This window comes from Pongo abelii, chromosome Y (assembly GCF_028885655.2).
Source record: "Pongo abelii isolate AG06213 chromosome Y, NHGRI_mPonAbe1-v2.0_pri, whole genome shotgun sequence".
Lineage (NCBI taxonomy): Eukaryota > Metazoa > Chordata > Mammalia > Primates > Hominidae > Pongo > Pongo abelii.
Window position 1 is genome coordinate 15,262,379 of NC_072009.2, and position 6,650 is coordinate 15,269,028.

Sequence of the window (6,650 nt, forward strand, 5' to 3'; positions counted from 1 at the left end):
GATATACAGACAAACACTTGGCAGTTTAAACATGAAAAAACTCCAAGACCCTGACACTAGAAATAACAGAGGTGTTTCAGAGTTACTGAGGCAGAATGCAAATTTGTCAGTGACCTTAGCATCTGTGGCCCGTGTGAACGGATATTCAGCGGAAGCAGCATTAGACTGACTGTATAATTCAGCACGATCTCTGATAATGCCTAAACAATGGAGCACATGTGAAATCACTAGACTGAATTGCATGTAGGATACGAGGAAGAGGCCCAGTCAGGCGCATTCACTCGGTGGGGTGGCCAATATGGCTCAGCCACCAGCCCATGGCAAGCTCGTCATTGTAGACAGTTTCTGGTTTGCTGCCTGCCTTGGGAAAAGCTCTTCCCCTACCACCACTTTAAAACAGGCTAGCTCAAAAACTGGCCCTGGCATCTACTTACAGTCTTTTCCTTATCTATTTACCTCCTAGACAAATCATTGCAAGACGATTTCCTCAACTTTTTCCTATGCATTAAATTTGGTGCAAGACCTTTTCAGATGACCTGATTATAGGCAAGTCCCCAGACATTTCCCAATCTGAGTTGCCCTGAGTGCACACACCAATCTACTGGCCCACTCCCACTATAGGGTTACTGTACTGGACCACAGTGCCCTTTGACCAACACACAGTAAGATAGGGGGCAGCTTGAGGGGGCCAAAGAGTTCTCACTGTTTTCGGGAATAGTTTGCTGAGAAAACCTATTTCTCATGTGTTTGTGGGTCATGGGGACAGTAGTCAGAAGATGTCAAAACTCCTGCTCAAGAGCCTCAGCCATCTGCATGGGAGCAGGGGCAAAACTGAGCTATACAGATTTTCAAAGCTCATCTGCTGATACCGAGCAGAAGGTGTGGAATGCATATTGAAGGCAGCACAACAGATTCATGAACTTCTGACTGTCAAACTCTCTTCCCTGAAACAATATAGCTCTTCTCACAGAAGCTGGGCTGACCACAGTCCATATAGGACAGGAATGATAGCACTCTATTAGTGTGTCTTTGACAGCTCATGTTGGATCTGTTTTATCTGGGAACGGGGAAGAAAGTTCTGCACCCAACTCTGAAATCCTCCTCCTCCGTCCATGACAGAGGCCACCCCTTGTCCTGTGCATAGACACAGATGTTCCTGGGAAGCAGCCACCCACTAGAGAATGAACGCCGTATGTTTTGTTCTCCTGTGTGAGGCTTGTAACACATGCTCTGCAATTACATTCTCTTTACATTATTAACCTTATGCAAAGTATGCTGAAAGCCCACCAAAAATAAAAGAGCCCTGGGCTCCAAAAACAATCTGCAGTGCCAATCACTGGGGAGCATAGAGCCTCACTAGAGTTTGCATGAGCACAAAATGCACTCGTAATGGTGTTAGCTACACACAATATTGGCTCCTCATCTAACAAAAATCTTGGAGAAAATCTTAACCCAAATAAAGATGTAAACATCAACAACAGTGTCCATATCCTGGACAATCAATTGACACAGAGTCCAAGTGTGGATCCTCTGGCAATCTTATATTCCACAAATCCACCATCTTTCCCCTCACTTCTGCATGTTTGTGTTTTCCCATAGTCACCTATGCCAGAAAAAAAAAAAAAAAGGCATATCCTGAACGCCTTCCCACATGCCTCTGTAACCTTTCCAATAGTCCCTCCATACACCTTACATGCCCATTTCTTCTCATGTTGATGGTACTCCTAGTCCTGAGAGGCTGATTGTTCCAGAAAAGGATTACGCATTCACCTTTAAAAGGAGAACATGTGATTTCAACACGAAAGCAAACTTTAAGATTTCCATCATCCTGTGCTATCTTAATGTCTCTGATGATACCCAAAATAAAGGATTTTGGAGGTACCTTATCCCAGCAAACTGGGCCCTGGATATCTTAGTGGCCACTAACCCCTTTTGATGAACTACCTCTGCTTCCATAGGGTGAAGTAAGCCTCCAAGTAAACTGTCTTTTCTTTCTTTTAGCTCCCCAACTCTGTATTGTAGGAAGAATCCCCAAACATTCCACACCATTCACTCTACAACTTTAGAGGCCCAGCTCCAACACAGACTGGTCATTTCCATGAAGAGAATAAAACATATGGATTGATCAATTCATTATAACACCTGAATCCAGGGGATGAACATACCCACACACACAGATACACACACACACACACACACACACACACACGGAGTCACACATCCTTAATAGTGTTTATTTTTCATTCCATGAAATCCAACTTCACCCCCTCTTCGTGTCTGCATTTTTTGTGACTGGATCTGTTTTTCCTTTAATTCCTGTGCATAAGACCATACTGAGTACTGACATCCTGCATACGATAGTAACTTTTTAGGAGTTCTGCTGTTTTAGGTGAAGCCTGTTGCTCCATCATATTCATCTCAAAATCTGGGAGTCCCCTAGAAAAACACAAATGCATGTCAAAATACATTTCCTCTGAGCCATGCTTTAAAATGTTTTAATTTTAGGGCCTGCTGAGTAAAGACTACCCCTTTCCCATTTTTGATCTCTTAAACTTCCTCCTACAGTGTTACAAACTGCTCTCTGCAATACCTGCTCCATTCCCAGTATACTCTGTGATGGGAGTCAGCTAACAAGATGCATTGTTCACAAAAAGCACACAGAAATCTCATCAGGCAGTAGCTTAAGAAAATCCATCAATCTAAACAGTCTTGTGTGGTTTGTGGCAAGGATGACAAGGAGGCATATTCAGGGAGTTAAATCTTAAGGGGTTGGTGGGATAACTGCCGGTGGGGCTGACAGCCATGGAATCAAGCGCCACAAACTGAATTTAATGATTCAGCTTTACTTCTCAGTGAGTCTGGACATGCTCTATGCTTCTCTGGGCTTAAGACTATGCTTTGCAGTGTAGTCTCTACAGTGCCTTTTTCAGCTCAATGCCCTGAATGTCCTGGATTCTGTCCCTCTCTGTCTTCCTCTCAAGGAATTTCCACATGTATGAAAGAAGCCTCAATTTCTACATTTCTGAAATGGGAGTCCAGGCTCCCTGAATAGTGAGGAGTGTCAATCCCCTCATAGTGGGCATCAAAGAGCTCTAGTTCCAACTGAATGGCTCACCTGAAATCTCTGTTCCCTCTTCAGGTGCCTTCATCCTCTAGTAGTATTGCAGGGGATTGTGCCACAGGTCCTTACATAGGATTCATCAGGGGAATCAATCGGGAAAGGCCTCATCAGGGCTCAGACTGGTGACCCAAGCAGCTGGGAACACACCAGGGTTATTCCTGATGTTTCCTGGTGAGGATCCACCTCAGCAATCTTATTAGGTCCTGTGAAGTTGTGGTCAGAAAACCAGTTGAAGAAGTTAAGGCTGCTGTTGTGGTGTCTGGGGCAATAAGCCTCAACTTCATAATCTGGATACCACTGAACTGGAGTGGAATGAGAATCCCTGTATTCTACAGAGAGAGGATTTTGTGTGAAGAGGGCTGGATCATGATGGCAATGATCCACTCACCATCTTCCTTCCACTACCCATCCTGGGAGCGACCTGTCACCTGTGAGGTTCATGAGATAGTCCTTAGTAATCACTTTATTCTGGAAGTAGGGGTTACTCCAAAATACAACATGATCTTGCAGAGATGAATGGGATGTTTCACTTCTTTCACCTGTCAGGACAAGGTGGAGAAAGCTTAAATATCTTTTTGGGTGAGGTGCCCACTGTTGCTTACAGGAATGAATTATTTCCCTTACCCTCCCCCACTAAACCCTCTAGCCTCAGTCTTCCCACCCTCACCTCCAAGTTGACCATGTAACTCAGCATGTCTTCATCTTGGTCACTGATCAGGGCTGATATCTGGGGGTGGTTTGCCATCTGCTTTAGGTCAAAGAGCCTTTAGATGCAATGGAAGGAAAATCTAGAAGCAAGAGGGAAGAAGGCCTAAGAGCACCCAGAGGCTTGGGTAGGGAATTTCTAAGATCTGCTTCCATGTATGACCTCACTTTCTCCTCTACCTCCCCCTGAATTAAGACCTCTTGGGTTCATGGAGTGTGTATAATTCTGAGGCTGACTGTACTAACACGGGGAGGGGTGACTTGCAAAGAGTTGCTGGTGTCTGAGGAGTGGCAGAATCTGCTTATACCCGAAGACGTCCCTTCCCAGATCGGATTGGCAAGGGGCAGCAATCACACTCCCTTAACAATAGCTTGATTCACAGAAAAACCTGTTCTGGTGAGAACTCGCTTCTGCTCTCCAAAAAGATGCCCCAAACGTCTGCTGCTCGGCATCACGAAGGGTTTCTCTGCCGCAGGAAAATAATACCCGCACCTGCTCCGGTTTACTACAGCCACATTTGTCCACGGCAACTCATCGTTGTTCCCCAAATAGTCACACTGATGCCGAGCTGCCCATAAGTTACTCACACTTCCCCAAGTGCACCTCTCAACTAGAAAGGCAGAAGAAATACTGAAAAGGTTACAACACTGGCCCAGCAGCCAGAGATGCTCTGGATGATGGCGCCTCTGCAGTCCAGGCGGGGCTTGAGCCTCTGCTCCAGCTTTTCCCTCTGCTGAGAAAAGGCCTTCCTGGCTCGGGCATTAACCGGCTCCAGCTCCACCTGAACGGCCAGCAGCTCCTCCAGTGCAGACTCTGGTGTCATCGGCCCAGGGTCAGGCTGGGCTCGCTAGTCCTCCTCCTGCCGCTCCAGGTCGGTCTCCTCCTGGGCCACCACCTCCACCTCCACCATTACGTCATCCAACACCAGCACCGCCTCCTCCCCGAAGGCCGCCGGCTCGCTCTGCGTCCCGGACGCCCCCTGCTGCCGAGCCTCTATCCTGAAAATGGTCCCCTTTTCCGGACTCTCACAGACCACAGTCTGTGCCACCCGACCCACGCCACAGGAACCCTGGTGCTGTGCTTACTGGAGCCTGTGGGCGGGCGGGCCCTCAGGGTGCATGCGCCGGGCTTCCAGGCGCCCCCTAACGAACTGCACGCAAAGGGCGCTGGGAGCCGCGCCACTACCGCCCACTTCCCCTCAAGGCCAATCAGTGCGAGGGTGGTGGGCATCTCCCTGGGCGGCACCTCCCCAGGCTGACCTGCATCGCCAGCCCCCCGGGGTAAGCCTCCTCTGAGAAGCCCTCGCAACTTGTGCCAGGTAGCGCTAGGTACAGGCGCACTTGGGCTGTGTGGCCTTTGGCATTGTGGGCATGGAAGCCCTGTGCCCTGACATCCTGAGTATGGCAAGCCATTGACTCACAGAGAACACATGAAAACATCTCACTTCATTAGGCGGGCCAGGTAGGTGGTATGGAATATTGCAGATCCAGAGGAGAACTCTCTCTGGCTGCTGGGGCGAGGGTGGCGCGGGTGGCAGGGGTAAGTGGGTCGGGGCCGGCGCTTGCGAGGAAAGTCACCTGGTTGTGCTGAGGTGGAATTCGTCTGCTCCAGAGGCCGGAACCCCGGCAAGCACTCTCGCAGGTCTAGGCAAATACAGGCTCTGAGTACCATGCTTCCTCCTTGAGGATGCTGTACTCCCAGGAGCATTCTAAAAGGCCTGTCGTCCTATGCTCCGGGCACACCGGAGGCCAGCCGCCAGGGTTGGCTACTGACGGCCTGCGTCCATGCTGTTGTGCACTGCCTTGCTGACCCAGAGACTCCCACACGCGCAGCAAGGCTGCATTGCCTGCTGGTGGCGCTCTGAAAGCCCAGGGCCTTGGCCTCTGGATCCTGAGCTCCTGTGCCCAGTTGACCCTGCTGGGGACCTGAGCCCCATGGCGAGTGTGGCGATCTGCGGGCCCAGCGGGGCTCTTCAGGAAACCTGGGTCCATGTAGGTGTGGGACTAGGTTCTCAGCAGGGCGAGGCCCACGGGCCTTTCAGGGAGCAGGCCTCCTGTGGAGCGGCCGTCCTGTGGAGCGGCCCCCAGAGCCTAGGGGTGCTGGGGATGGGCTGGGCTGCACAGGCTGGGGTCTGTCGAAGCACCCAGGAGGGCACCATGTTCAGGCTGGAGGCTCTGCTGGAGAGGACGGTGGGGGTACAGAGCAAGGAGGCGGCCTTGGAAAAGGAGAAGGTGCTGATGGTGGAAGACATAATGGCTGAGGTGGAGGTGGTGGTTGAGGAGACCGACGTGACGTGGCAGAAGGAGGACAAGTGGGCACAGCCTGGCCCTGGAGGCAGCACACCCAGGCCGTCAATGATCCCACTGGAGGTCTTCACTTGGAGCTGGGCTTCATGAATGCCTTAGGCCACAGGGCATCTCCAGCTTCTGGGCCAGATCCATATCCTTGCAGCTGCCCATTTGGGATGGCTGGCAGCAGGGATTGGGCATCAGGCTTGGGGGGGTATGGGGGATGGGTGGGGGGAGGAGCCAGGAGGGAGGCGCATGGGGTCAGCCAGGAGGCAGGGGGTGGGGGACAGGGTGGGAGCTGAGGCCAGATTCCTGCAGATAGGAGAGCAGCTTGCTTGTGGGAGCCCTGGGAGCACGTGGTAGGGATAGGGAGCCAAGCACAGCACTCACAAGGGAGAATCGCAGCGCCAAGGACCCTTCAGGCACAGCACAAAGTTGAAGGGCATTTTTCCCTGGGAAAGTCCCTGGAGGAAGGAGACTTTGCACGCCCATGCCAGCTATTGAACCACCCCTGCTCTCAGTGCCTGTTTCCAAC

At 50.9% G+C, this 6,650-nt stretch overlaps 1 pseudogene; it reads right to left on the reverse strand.

Annotated features, from left to right (window-relative positions):
* Window positions 1-3,145: 3,145 nt before the first annotated feature.
* Window positions 3,146-5,239, reverse strand: LOC129053128 (testis-specific Y-encoded protein 3-like; annotated as a pseudogene).
* Between the last annotated feature and the right edge of the window lie 1,411 nt (window positions 5,240-6,650).